The sequence below is a fragment of the Schistocerca piceifrons genome, chromosome 7 (genome assembly GCF_021461385.2).
Source record: "Schistocerca piceifrons isolate TAMUIC-IGC-003096 chromosome 7, iqSchPice1.1, whole genome shotgun sequence".
Taxonomy (NCBI): domain Eukaryota; kingdom Metazoa; phylum Arthropoda; class Insecta; order Orthoptera; family Acrididae; genus Schistocerca; species Schistocerca piceifrons.
In genome coordinates, this window is record NC_060144.1 from 540651896 (window position 1) to 540667187 (window position 15292).

Here is a 15292-nt window from a genome sequence, read left to right on the forward strand (position 1 = left end):
AACTTCACCACCGTACAGCATCTTCCATACAGTCCAGATTTAGCACCGTCTGACTTCCATCTGTTTCCGATAATGAAAGACGATCTGCGGGGACATCATTATGCTTCCAATGCAGACTGTGAGGGAACTGTTAGACTGTGGTCGCGGAATCAGTGTGTCGACTTCTTCCGTGACGGCTTCAGAAAACTTGTTCATCATTGGTAGAAATGTATCCAATTGGCTGGTAATTATGTGAAAAAGTGAATATTAGTAATTAAAGATCAGATTCCAAGGATTATTTCTGCGTTTGATTTATTAAAATATTCCCATCCAAACCCAATTAAAGAAGGGATACTTCATACTTTGAATCACAGGGCCCATGTCGTCTCGGACCCTGAGAGTTTGGAAGCTGTGTTAGCTCATCTTGAGATTACCTTCCGTTGGATTAGATATGGCGAAAGACAGAACACACGTGCATTACACAATCGAATGACTGTGCATCATTTGAGTGTTGATAATACCGAGGTGGCACTGTAGTCTACGGCATTTTGGCAGTATGCAGGGAGCATTTCGAAAAGGTTTAGTCGTGGTTTGCAGATACATGATTTGAAACATATTTTTCGACCAACACAGAGGATAATGGTTCTACTAGGTGCCATAAAGAATGAGTTTGGTTTGATTAAGGCGTACTGCTTGCAGCTGTGACATGTCATATATTCGTCTGACCAACAGGACTGTGGAGCACCGGTGTACTGAGCGTAAGCAACATTACAGCAGCTGAGAAGATCTCTCTTTGCAGAACATTGTCTTTGCACCACTCATCCCATGGAATACAATAACACGGATATTCTAGCATACACTTCCTGTTACTGGGATAGTTTTATTAAGGAAGCTGTTGACATTAAATTAGCAAGTGATCTTATAAATAGAGATGGTGGTTTTTGTTTAAATTCTGCTCGGAATCCTGCTCTCTCCCATGTCAAAAAATAGAGGGGCAGTGTTTATGCTACCTCTGCCATTGATTGTTAATCTCTGAGAACTGAGATTTTAAATTCACTTGCACAGCACTTACTAGCTGAAGTTTTTCCTTGAAAATGGTAGGGTGCGCTCCTGTCAATATATCGACGGTTATCAATGATTTCGCCCGGCTGCATAAGTTATTGGCACTTGGTATGTCTGCTGTGAGGTGGGGAGAATGGCTCCTCTGAGGGGGGCAGGAGATCTTGTCTGCACCTACTGAGCGTGCAGGGAGCAGTCTCATATAAGTTGTGACTGACGAAGGTATCAACGACCTCTGTCGCTTGAGTTCTGAGACCATCCTCAGCTGATAATTGTGAGTGGGGAAGTGGTGGAGGGTGCGAATTTGTGAGCAGGTTGCAAACAGAGCTTGCAGTTTGTCCTCAGAGCCGATTGGTGTCCTTTGGTTTGGGGCCAAGTGTAGGGTCTCAAACAAAGGCTTCGTAGACTCTGTGACATTCTAGTAAGCAGCCTTTTGGACTTGCGTTATGGGGTGGCGAGTTGTAGGACTTTTCTCGACAGATCATGAGTCAACTACACAAAGGAAGCAGCTACTCGGATAGCAGAGTACTTGTGTGGTTTTTTAGGCTAGGTGGTAGTTTGAGATACTCTGGCAAACACTCACCATGTGACATCAAGAAGCGACACCAGACCAGTTTCAAAGAACAGACATTTATTGTCAGAATTTTATCGGTAAACTGTTGAAGCATTCTTAATAAAGTATCCAAATTTATTATCCTGCACGAAGTTTCTTGCACTAAAATAATTTTTGGGACAGAGAGCTGGCTGATACCCCTAATTAAAAATTACTGAGATATTCAGTGAGTCATGAAATGTATATCGGAAAAACGGATTAGCGAAGTCATCTGTATGCACGTAACAGTTTCAGATAAATCCAAATCAATTGTTGGATATTCTTACTGGCCACTCGTTTTCGCTGTGACAGTTTTACAGTTGGTGCGGAAATATACAGGCCATGCTACTTTAGTTGGAGGTGACTTCAACCTACCGATAGCAGGCTGGGACGCCTATGGACTAATTCCATGCATTCGGGCAGTTTCAAAAGCTTTCGAATATTATCTTCAGGAGGTATCTGACGGCCGGCATGCATTGGAAACTTTTTATACTGTATGGCTGGTCAGAGAGGGCGGAGGAGGAGGAGGTGGAAGAGATTATTGTTTAACGTCCCGTCGACAACGAGGTCATTAGAGACGGAGCACCAGCTCGTATTAGGGAAGGATGGGGAAGGAAATCGGCCGTGCCCTTTCAAAGGAACCATCACGGCATTTGCCTGAAGAGATTTACAGAAGTTACGGGAAACCTATGTCAGGATACCCGGACAACGGTTTGAACCATCGTCCTCACGAGGGCGGAGGAACAGGTAGAGAGTCAGGGCAAGCTCTTTCCCTTAGAATGAGAAACTATCCATGAAGGCAGAAGAATCAGCAATGATGAAGGACGTAAAATGAAATGTCGTTTGGCGAGGGCCTCCCGGCTGGTAGTCCTGATCGCCTGCTGCAAGTCTTTTGAGGTGACGCCACTTTTTTGACGACTTGCACGTTCATTTTCATTTCATCCGTAGGACATGCCATCTGAAACAGAAAAAGTGTCATTATGATCTCTCCATGGCAAAAGATTCAGTGCTAGTCCCCCATAAGGATATCAGGAAGCGGACTGCCAAGTGGAAGGTGACCATGAGAAAAAGACTGAATAAAAAACGAAAGGATAACGTTCTATGAGTCGATGTGTGAAAGTTTCAATGTGATATAGAAGACAGAAGACCATAAAAAAAGGAAACTATATGTAAGTGGGTATCAGTGAAGCGAAATGGAATGAGGACTGGGATTTCTGGTCAGACTACTGTAATGTAATATCATCAGCAGCAGAAAATGGTACAATGGGAGTAGAATTCCTTATCAGTAGTAGTAGGACAGAGAAAGAGTTACAGTCATCGGTTCAGTGATAGGTTTGTCATCAGAATCAATAGGAAACCAGTTCTGACAACGACAGTTCAGGTGTACATGCCGACATCGCAAGCCGAAGATGAATATATAGAGAAAGAATGTGAAGATACTGGACGGGTAGTTCAGTAAATAAAGGGAGACTAAAATCTAATAATTAGGGTGGACTGTAATGCTGTTGCAGGGATGGAGTAGAAGACAAGGTTACAGGAGAGCAGGGTGTGGGTACTTGGACTGAGAGAAGAGAAAGACTAATCGAGTTGTGCAATAAATTTCTGCTATAATAGTGAATACACTCTACAAGAACGAGGCAAAGGCCAGAAGATACGGAAAGAGGTCAGTTAGACTATAGCAAAGACAGGCAGAGATTCCGAAATCAGATATTGGATTACAAGGCGTACCCAGGAGCAGATATAGGGTCAGATCACGATTTAGTAATATGACAAGCAGGCTGAGGTTTAAGAGCTTACTTAGGAAGAATCAATATCAAAAAAGTGGGATGCGGAACTACTAAGGAATGAAGAGCTCTGCTGGACGTTCTCTGAGGCTACAGGTGCTGCAGTAATGAATAACTCAATTGGAAGTTCAGTTGAAGAGGAATGAACATCTCTAAAAAGGGCAAAGAAGGTAACTGCGAAGAAGCAATAGGTAGCCCAACATTTACTTCAGTAGATGGATGAAAGGCGTAAGTACAAAAATGTTCAAAGAAATTCAGGGACATAGAAACAGAAGCCACTTAGGGTTGAAACAAACGGAAAGTGCAGGGTGGGTAAGGAGAAATGCCTGCTGTAATAATATGAAGAAATTGAAAACTAAATGTTTGTCGGGAAGACTTACACAGCATTAATAAAATTCAAAACAAACTTCGGTGAAATTAAAAAAAGGGTGATGTCAGTTAGCGAGAATTTCGCTCTCATTTAAGTATATGGCCGAAAGAGTCAGCCTACAGGAATTGTGAAACGAACCCTGTCGTCTAGGACCGCGTGCCACAAAGCGCGCAGATTCACCACGAAATGGGGAAACTCACAGGCGTCTGTGGTCTATTGAGGCCCAAGCGCTGTAGTGTGCGAGTGGAACTGACTGGAACCTATGTCATAGGGAAACCCAATAGAGGGCTTTTATGGCCAAGGAAACCTAGCAGTGTTAAATATGGCGGACCAAAGATCGGCCATAAAGGGAAACATTTTTGAAAACTATTTAACCATGCACTAATACAGGGAATCAAGCCACAGTAATTTTAATCTGCCATCCTCGATGAAACTCATGGTGATCGCTATAAAACTTAGAATATTGATCATATCTATAATAGTTTAGGATTTACTGTTAAAGTGAGATTAACAAGTTTTTAACAAAAACCTGATTGCTAAAATCTGTACTTAATTATCGACATTTCATATAAACGCGCATCATTAAAATTTTAACTTTTGTAAATTTCAACACTGTAGCTTCATTTGTTTAAAAAGATATAGTAAATTTAAATTACCAGCATTTCTAAGTTAAGCGTCAGATCATCATTTCCTCCACACAAAACACATTGAACGATGACACCTTATTGAATTATTAGGTAACAGAATATTTGTTGTAAAGTTTAGTGCAAATATTTATCAGAAAGCACATTGGTGCAAGGCTGTTGGCAGTAACATTGAAAGTTAAGAAGTAAATTTTATTGGTTTTATGTAAAAGAATTTTCACTTTTGTTATGTAATGGGTATTACTGTTACTTTATTTAGAACGTGAAAGAGGTCAAAGTTTGATTATTTAAATATGTTATAATGTAAAATAATGTAATTTAACTCTAGCCAAAGAGATGGACGGCTTCAGGAAACGGAACTGTGCTGGTCAGTTGAGCGATATTCGGCGTGCGGGAAACGCGGCCGGGGTCGGGCAGAGGAATAGTGTTGGAGCAGGCGCGAAGTCAGACAGTTCTGGCCTAGACACCAAAGAGTACAGTGCTGGGGCAGACGCGAAAGTGGACATTGCGGTTCAAAATGGTTCAGATGGTTCTGAACACTATGGGGCTTGACATCTGAGGTCATCAGTCCGCTAGAACTTAGAAATACTTAAACCTAACTATCCTAAGGACATCACACACATCCATGCCCGAGGCAGGATCCGAACCTGCGACCGTAGCGGTCGCGCGGTTCCTGACTGAAGTGCCTAGAACCGCTCGGCCACTACGAGCGGCCCGGACAGTTCGGGTGGAGACACCAAAGGGGCAGACAGTTCGGATGCTGACGCAAAAGTAGACGGTCGGCCTTTAGGCAGCTAGGAAGTGAAACGACTTAGAAAATTTCGCTATGTGTGCTATCGTGGGGCTTGGTCTCCGAGCGGTGAGCAGCCGCGCGCCTGGTGTGAACTCTAACTTTTCGCATAGATAACTTGTATTTCACGAAGATATTGTGAATGATCGAACTGTGTCAAATGGCTATGCGCTCGAGTGTAACAGTAACTTTAAATACGACCACTTTCGGTGTTTGTTTGCTTTCTGAATAAACATTATTCTAACCAAATCACAAGTGAGTGGCCTGCATCATTTATATTTCGTTAATTTAGCTCCCGATATTATTATTACTGTTATTATATGTTATGTTAACTTTGTATTTCGCAAACTTGAAATCAGCCAGACAATTTAACCAAAGGGTCACAAGTGTCCAATTTATGGCGTGTAATTCTACACGTCCCGTTCAACCCCTACACGAGTTTGAGCCAAGACATTAGACGAAGAGGAACCGCATGTGAGCTCGAACATCTTTGGAATGTTTGCTCGCAAAGATAACATTAAGATTTCAATGGAAATTCCACTGATAAATGCAGAGGACAGAGCGGATAGGTAGAAACAGCACATTGAAGGCCTCTATGAGAGGGAACACTTGTCTGGTAATGCTAGGAGAGGAAGAAACAAGATTCTACGTAGAACAGAGACGACCCAGTATTGGATTAAAAGTTTAAAGTATCTTTAGAAGACTTTAGAATGAATAAGACTTTAGGGATAGGTACCATTCCATCAGAATTTCTAAAAGCATTGGGGGAGTGGAACAAAACGATAATTCACGTTGGGGTATAGAATGTATGAGACAGGCCATATACGAGGGTAATCCCAAATGTAAAGTCTCCTATTTTTTTATAAGCCCGTAAACATGTTTATTTATACAATGGTTTACATCAGTCTACAGCTTGATCATTTAGCTATTTTTCGACATAATCACCATTTCTCTCCATGCATTTTTGTGGAAGACGTGGCAGTTTTTGTATGCTCATGTGATACCAACTCGCTGCCATGCTGTTCAGAAAGTTATGAAGCTCTTCTTTCACCTCGTCGTCGGAGCTGAATCGCTATCCGGCCAAAAGTTCTTTTAACGTAGGGAACAGGTGATAGTCACTGGGCGCCTAGTCAGGACTATAGGGTGGATGGGTGATTATGTTCCATTGAAATTGTTGCAGGAGAGCAACGGTTTGCCGAGCGATGTGTGGGCGAGCTTTGTCATGGAGAATGTGTACGCCCTTGCTCAACATTCCTCTTCTCCGGTTCTGAATCGCCATTTTAGTTTTTTCAGAGTCTCACAGTACCTGACAGCGCTAATTGTGCTCGCAGTGGACATAAAGTCGACCAACAATACCCCTTTCCGATCCCAATAAACGGGTCATGACTTTACCGGCAGGCTGTGTTTGTTTGAATTTCCGCGGCTTTGGCGAAGAAGGACGCCGCCACTGGCGTGATTGTTTCTTGGCCTCAGATGTAAAGTGGTATGCTCAGGTTTCGTCACCCATGACAATTGAGTCCAGAAAGTTGTCCTGTTCGGCTGCAAGGTGGTGAAGAAAGGCATAGGAAGCATCAACTCGTTGCAGCATGTGGTCCTCAGTCAGCATGCGTGGCACCCATCTTGAGCACGCCTTCCAGTAGTTCAATGTTTCCGTTAAAATTTTGTGAGCGGTGCTTCGGGATACCTCAGGATCCAACATGCAGAGGTCATCCAGGGTGATCCGCCAATGTTCACGCATGCTTTGCTCAACCTTCAACACTGTCTCCTCAGAAATTGACGATCTCCCGCCCCTTTGTTCGCCGTGAATTTCGGTCCGACCACCTGCAAATTCTCCACACCACTTACGAATATTTTTTACTTACATGCACGACTCGCAATACACTTCCGTCAATTGGGGATGGATTTCAATCGGCACAGTGCCCTTTTCGCTCAAAAACTGAACAACTGCGTGCAATTCGCACTTGGCGGTAATATCCAACGGGAGCTCCATTCTCAACGGCTGCCAAGCCAAGACTGAGCGCCTCAGCGCGGCGTGCGCATTCTTACACACAGCGCGTGAAGCACTCTTCAAACAGTGTGACCAACTTCCACACAAACAGAGTTCTGTACTTGGAAAAAAATAGGAGACCTTACTTTTGGGATTACCCTCGTATCATCATATCTTTGGGAACACATTGTCCTCACAATTTCCAGGATTGCAAGAAACGATAAATATGAGAATTTCCGAGCCATCACCTTAACAACTCATGCACCGAAGTTGCTAACAGTAACAATACACAGAAAATTGAAATTAAAATTGAAGCTGTGTCAGATGATGACAGTTTCGCGTTAGGAAATATAAAAGCACCAGAGAGGCAATTCTAATATTGCTGTTAGTAATGGAAGCAAGTGTGAGGAAAAATCAAGACACGATTATAGGATTTGTCGACCTGGAGAAAGCGTTCGACAGTGTCAGATGGTGCAATATGTTCGAAATTCTTAGACACATAGAGGTAAGCAATAGAGAACGACGAGTAATATACAATATGTACAGGGGCCAATAGGGGCAATAAGATTGGATGACTAAGTACGAGGAAGCAATGACGGAAATGAAGGGTTATGTGTGGAATTAAAAATCAAAGTGAATGAATATCAATGATACGATTCGCTAATGACATTGTTAAACTGAATGGAAGTGAAGAAGAATTACAGAATTTCTGAATGGAATGAACAGTCGAATGATTAAAAAATATGGGTTGAGAGTAAGTCGAAGAAAGACGAAAGTAACGAGAAGTAGTAGAAACGAGAACAGCAAGAAACTTACCATCAGGATTGGTGATCACGTAGAAGATGAAGTTAAATAATGCTGCTACCTAGCCATATCGGATGGAGCAGAGAGCATATCAAAAGCACTGGCAAAAAGGACATTCATGGCAAAGAGTAGTCTACTAGTATGAAATACAGGCCTTAATTTAAGGAAGAAATTTTTGAGAATATACGTTCGGAATACATCATTGTATGGTGCTGAAAACGGATTTTGGGAAAACCAGAAGAGAAGAGAATGGAGCATTTGAGGTGTGGTGCTACGGAGTAATTTTGAAAATTATATAAGGAACGAGGAATGTCTCCATAGAATTGGTGATGAAAGGAATATATGTAAAACACTGGCAAGTAGAAGGGAAAGGATGGTAGGGCATCAGTTAAGACATTAGGAAATAACTTCCATGGTAGTAGAGGGAGCTGTAGAGTGTAGGAAACTGTATCATAAGGATGTAGGTTGCAAAGCTACTCTGAGGTGAATAGGTTTCCATAGACGAGAATCTGGTGGTGGGCAGCATCAAAGTAGTAAGATGACCTCACCGATAGTGTCAATATAGAGACAGGGATTACTGATAATGATGTCATAGCGATTATGGTTACTATTGTTAACAAATTAATCAAGATGTCTTGGAGACAATTTTTGCGTAATATCTGTTTCTATGTCTGCTTTTAATAAGTTATCTATGGGTTAAACCCGGTACGCGTCATGACAGTAATTAAACAATTTCAGTGAAAACCAGCGAGAGTCTTTAGGGAAACTCACGTCCGTCGGCCGTCGTATTTTAAAACATTATATAACATAAAAATTTATTGGTGATGGTGATTGTTGCCGACTTACGTGGTGGGCCTTAATAAAAATGAGTTTTCATTTTAATTTTGATTTACAATTAAATGCTTTTGTGAAGTTATCCCTTTTTTAACAATATTAAATTTGAGTGGAAATTATTTGTTACGTTAATGAACGTTAGACTCACTGAATCTTAAAGCATGAAAATATATGTTGAGCAATGGAATAAACTTTTCATATTAATTTCCTCGGCTAGTCAGTTCACTTTAAAGTAAACATCCTTTAGTTATTAATTACAATTGCGCCCCACACACGTGCGAGAGTATTTTTTCTTTCCATCGCTAACAATTGCATTGTAGTCGGAGTCCTGGCTCTGGCTCTCGGCTGTGGTACTGAAAATAAGAATCTTAAAGCTACGTATTTTCTGCAGCGTCGGGAGGCTGTGGAGAAAAATTTATATTATGTTAATAGCGGGCGAGTTTTCCGGTTCCGCAAATTTTTTATAAGTTAATATCGCCACGTAATGGCGTCGTTGACTGCATCGGCCGCTACGATTGTTGCACTGTAAATTACTCGAATGCAGGTTAATTCAAGGAAGGCGGACATGAAATCGGGATCACCTCTTACAAATTAAAAGTGAACAATAATATTAAAACAATATATTATCTGCTCAATTAGTACAAATATGTTTACATTTGCCAGCACTCGCAAGATGTCCATCTACACGCAACCAAGACAAAAAATTAACGAAAGAGCGTATCTTGTCGTCTCTTTAGATCATTTTGTTGTATTTCTTTGCCCTCGAAACTTACACAGAGAAATTATTATTTTACGGGTACAGGAGAAAAATGAGTGTCATTCAATTTTAACTGTCTCTTCTTAATAAATACTGTTTTTTAAGTCTTTTAGTATTGTTTCACTGGGGACGCTATAGGAACTACGCAGATTTTCAAAATTTGTTCCAATAATACAGCTACCATGGTTACTCTATAGCACAGTCTCTAGCCGAGAATGCGAGAAAATTCTGGTCCAATGTATAATCGCCAAGGGAGTCGAAATCTTCTGTAGAGTAGCTCGTTGACCAGTCTTGTGTGATAAGGGAAGACAGAAAAAAAAATATGAAGTTTTAAAATTCGGATTTGAAAAATCGTGCGCGCGGAAATGACACTACAAATATAAGGTCGTTTGAACATCGTACAGACTCGTGTATGCAGCAAATTGGAACAGGCATTCCTGACGAAGAGAAGAAACTGAAAGAGTTGAAAACAAATAAGTAGCCAATTCCGGATGGAATCCCAATTCAGTTTTACAGAATTGGCTCCTAACTTGGATGACATTTGTTGCAAATCTGTCACCCAGCGCGAAGTCCCAACAGTCTGAAAAAAATTGCAGGTGAATCTTGTAGACAAGAAGGGTAAAAGAACGGACCCGCGAAATTGCAGATCAATATCCTTTACATTGGTTTGCGTCAGAATTTCATGACGTATACTCAATTCGATTATAGAAAAGTTCCTTTAGATGGAAATGCTCCTGTCCATTACGGACTTAGAAAGCATCGCTCATACGAAACTCAGCTTGCCTTTTCTCAAATGACACACTGCTAACTGTGGATGAAGGCAACTCGCATATTCAATATTCCTAAATTTCCGAAAAACGTATGACACGATTCCACACTGCAGACTGGTTAACGAAGGTACGAGCGTTGGACGTTGGTTCCCGGATATGACTGGTTCGGAGACTTTATAAAGATCAGAACCCAGTACGTTGTCCCCGATAGCAAGTGTACATTAGAGACAAGGTTATCGACAGGACTGCCGCAGCGAAGTATGATAGGACAACTGTATTTGTACACATAAATAAGTGATCTGACAGACAGGTTGAGCAGCAGTCTGCGGCAGTTTGCGGCAGTTTTCTGTGGGTGTACAAGAAAGTGTTGTCGTTGAGTGACTGTAGGAGGATACAAAATGACTTCGGGTAAATTTCTAATTTCTGAGATATACGGCAGCTCGCTCTAAGAGTAGAAAAATGTAAATTAATACAGATCATTAGGAAAAATTGTCTCTTAATGTTCGTATTAAGCATTAGTTCCTTCCCACCTGACACAGTCAAGTCAATTGAAAATCTAGGTGTAACGTTGAAAATCAATATGAAATTGAACGAACGTGTAAGGATTGTTGTGGGGAAGGCCAATGACTGACTTCGTTTTATTGGGAGCGTTTTAGGAATGCGTGGTTCATCTGTAAAGGAGATCACATACAGAAGACTAGTGCGCTCCTTTATTGAGTACTGCTGCTGTGTTTGGGATCGCCAGAAGTACGGAAGTGGGCAGCCAGATAGGTTCCATCATGACGCTAATACTACAGAGGTGCTTGGAGAACTCAAATGGGAACCCCTGGACGGAAGGCGACGTATATTTCAAGGAACGCTCCATTGCTCAGGCAGTTTTGTTTGTTATATTTCACTGACATCAACATCAGCATTCTCAGATACCTCACACACATCCCTCTGCCCACACCTACGATGGCCTCATACACTGTGCTCTCTCCCTCTGTGCACCACGGGAGAGCTTGTCTGTTCCACTGTGCTTTCTGAAATGGAGTGCTAGCTTGAACTCTCCTCGCCTTGAGAAATTTTAAATTTTATACTTCTATTCCATGTACACTATGACACGTCGTTTGTATTTCGTGGTTAAAGAAGATCATGCTGCTTTTGGCTAATATACTCTACACTCTAGCTCAGTGCTTGGGATAACAAATTAATTTCTTTTGCCTCAAAAGTATCCGAATGATGTGATGGCGCTGTAGCAGTGTATTCACTGTGTAACCACAGTGTACGCACAGCGCTGTGATGATGCAATATAGGCATAACATCAGCATTACCCCAGCATCATGTCAAGGTCATGTTAAGACATCACCTTGAGCTGCTGAGACCTATAGTTAATTCAGTGTTCCAAAGAACCTGTGTATTTATCAATAATGTGTTGTTGCTCTTGTTTCAAGGTCTTTGCTCTGTAATGAAGGGACCATGTGCCGTAGCAAGAAGAAGACTTGAGAAAAAGGAATGATCATATAACGGTGATCGTCGGTAAAGCAGATGCCAGACTGAGATTCATTGGAAGAACGCTAAGGAAATGCAATCCGAAAACAAAGGAAGTAGGTTACAGCACACTTGTCCGCCCGCTGCTAGAATACTGCTCACCAGTGTGGGATCCGTACCAGATAGGATTGATAGAAGAGATACAGAAGATACAACGGAGAGCAGCGCGCTTCGTTACAGGATCATTTAGCAATCGCGAAAGCGTTACGAAGATGATAGATAAACTCCAGTGAAAGACTCCGCAGGAGAGATGCTCAGTAGCTCGGTACGGACTTTTGCTTTAGTTTCGAGAACATACCTTCACCGAGGAGTCAAGCAGTATATTGCTCCCTCCTACGTATATCTACGTATATCTCGCGAAGAGACCATGAGGATAAAATCAGAGAGATTAGAGCCCACACAGAGGCAAATCGACAATCCTTCTTCCCACGAACAATACGAGACTGGAATAGAAGAGAGAACCGATAGAGGTACTCAAAGTACCCTCCGCCGCACACCGTCAGGTGGCTTGCGGAGTATGGATGTAGATGTAGACGTAGATATTGCGGGGTGTGATACTTTGACAGTATAAAATATATAGGTCATACCATGGTCTTCTAAACGTCAGTCGACTAACACCAATTCTCAAATTTGTCTTATTGACTGTACAATAGGCCAATTGATGAGGCTACAAATCTGAAAACTAATAAAACTAGATGGGAAATTTTTAAATTGTAGGCAATCAAACGTGGAAATTGGTAAAACTGATACGATATGGGACGAAGAAGCTGCACCAACCTAAAAAGTTGGACACCTTATGTGGATGTATATTGGCTACTGCGTTAACCAACCAATTCTTGCAGGAAAAGATGTCTGCGGTGTAATCAATTAGCTACCTCAATGAAGTGTAGATCTTCGCCCAACAGCACTAAGCCAATTGCTAATCACAGTGTCACAATGTAGCCTGTCCTCAAAAGTATCTGAACAATATGAATTATTCATAAATCATGTGCTGTTGCTCTCAGGCAACAGACCTAGGGCTCCACTGCTTGCAGACGACTTGCACTCCATTCCAGGTCTGTGTTCCGTAGGGAGATTACTAGATTGAGGACATTTATTATCAGAAATTAATTTTTTCTTATTGGGTCTATTACAAGAGTTTTCGTCATTTTCTGAAGTGAGAAGACCATTAGCAGCAGATTCAAAAAGTGGAGTAGTAAAACACTTTGACAGTACAAATTAGTGATGACTTCAGTCTGCAGGCTGGTTGTAAATATTAATGAAAGATATTTCAGCGTTACATTGTGTGATGTCATGGTGAACTCTGAAAGAATGGAGGATATGGGCGAATTATGTGTGTGTGTGTGTGCGTGTGCGTGCGTGTGTGTGTGTGTGTGTGTGTGTGTGTGTGTGTGTGTGTATGTGTATGTGTGTGTGTGTGTATGTGTGTCAGGGTGCTATATCACTTAATAAATCCAGCCGATATTACCATAATTAAACAAATATTACACTGCGTTTTGTATACATCTACATTAAATACGAGACACAAATCGCATTGTTGCAAGTGTCAGCCAGTCCCTACACATATGCACTTCTGCTGAGTCAGTGACAGCTGAAAGTATTGACTAGTTACTTTAGCAAGTCCCAGTTTGTGAGGAGGAAAATTCTGTCAGCTGCCATGTGTAAACCACCATGTATGCCACTACACAAGATCTATTTTAAAGCAACAAGAGAAATACTTTTTGCCACAGTGAAGTAGAGCAATGCTGTTTTGTAAATCTTAGGAAGAAGATCTTAGGAAGAAGCAGTGTATCAAAAGTAACCTATTATCCACGTGTCAGTTGCTTTCCATTATTGAACGAAGAAATTGCGACGTTGTGTGATGTCATGGTGAACTCTGAAAGAATGGAGGATATGGGCGAATTATGTGTGTGTGTGTGTGTGCGTGTGTGTGTGTGTGTGTGTGTGTGTGTGTGTGTGTGTGTGTGTGTGTGTGTATGTGTATGTGTGTGTGTGTGTATGTGTGTCAGGGTGCTATATCACTTAATAAATCCAGCCGATATTACCATAATTAAACAAATATTACACTGCGTTTTGTATACATCTACATTAAATACGAGACACAAATCGCATTGTTGCAAGTGTCAGCCAGTCCCTACACATATGCACTTCTGCTGAGTCAGTGACAGCTGAAAGTATTGACTAGTTACTTTAGCAAGTCCCAGTTTGTGAGGAGGAAAATTCTGTCAGCTGCCATGTGTAAACCACCATGTATGCCACTACACAAGATCTATTTTAAAGCAACAAGAGAAATACTTTTTGCCACAGTGAAGTAGAGCAATGCTGTTTTGTAAATCTTAGGAAGAAGATCTTAGGAAGAAGCAGTGTATCAAAAGTAACCTATTATCCACGTGTCAGTTGCTTTCCATTATTGAACGAAGAAATTGCGACGTTGCTGTATAACATCTTGCAACATATGGTTGATCCATTTCATGTGTGTTAAGCTTCGATTTATAACTATAGCATTTACTCTACACATACAAGGAAGAATATATTGTACTATTGCACTGTGGATGCACCCGAAAATGTTAGCATTGTTCACGTAACAAAATTGTTAAGTTCGGCCAACCATAAAAAGTGGCTGATCAGACCAAAACGCAAGTGTAACAAAAATTGGTAGAAATAGCTGTCTGAGAGTAATTACACAACTACTACTAATACGAATAGGAGCATTGTCTCCACTGTAATGTGCTGTAGAAAGGAAGATAAACAGTCGACGCAATGTCTGTTGATGTTGCGGTCTTCAGACCGAAGATTGGTCTAATGCAGCTCTCCATGCTACTCTACCTTGTACAAGTCTCTTCATCTCTGAACAACCACTGTACCCTGCATCCTTGTGAATCTTCTTATTGCATTCATCTCTTGTTCTCCCTCTACGGTTTTTACCCTCCATGCTTCTATCCAGTACTAAATTTCTGATTTCTGGATGCCTGAGAATGTGTCCTACCACCGAACCCTTCTTCTAGTCAGGTTATGCCACAAATTTTCTTCCTCCACTATTCTGTTCAGTAACTCCTCATTAGTTACCTGATCTAGCCATCTAATCTGCTGCTTTCTGTGTAGCACTACATTTCAAAAGCTTCTATTCTCTGCTTGTGTGAACTGTTTACCGTCAATTTTTCATTTTCATACATAGCTACACTTCATATAAATAGTTTCAGAAAAGACTTCCTGATGCTTAAACCAATACACGATGTATAACGCCTTTCTTGCCATTGCCAGTCTACATATTGTCTCCTCTGTACTTCCACTATCATCAGTTATCGTGCTGCCCAAATAGCAAAACGCATCTACTACTTTAATTGTATCATTTCCTAATCTAGTTCCCTCAGCATCACCTGATTTATTTCGGC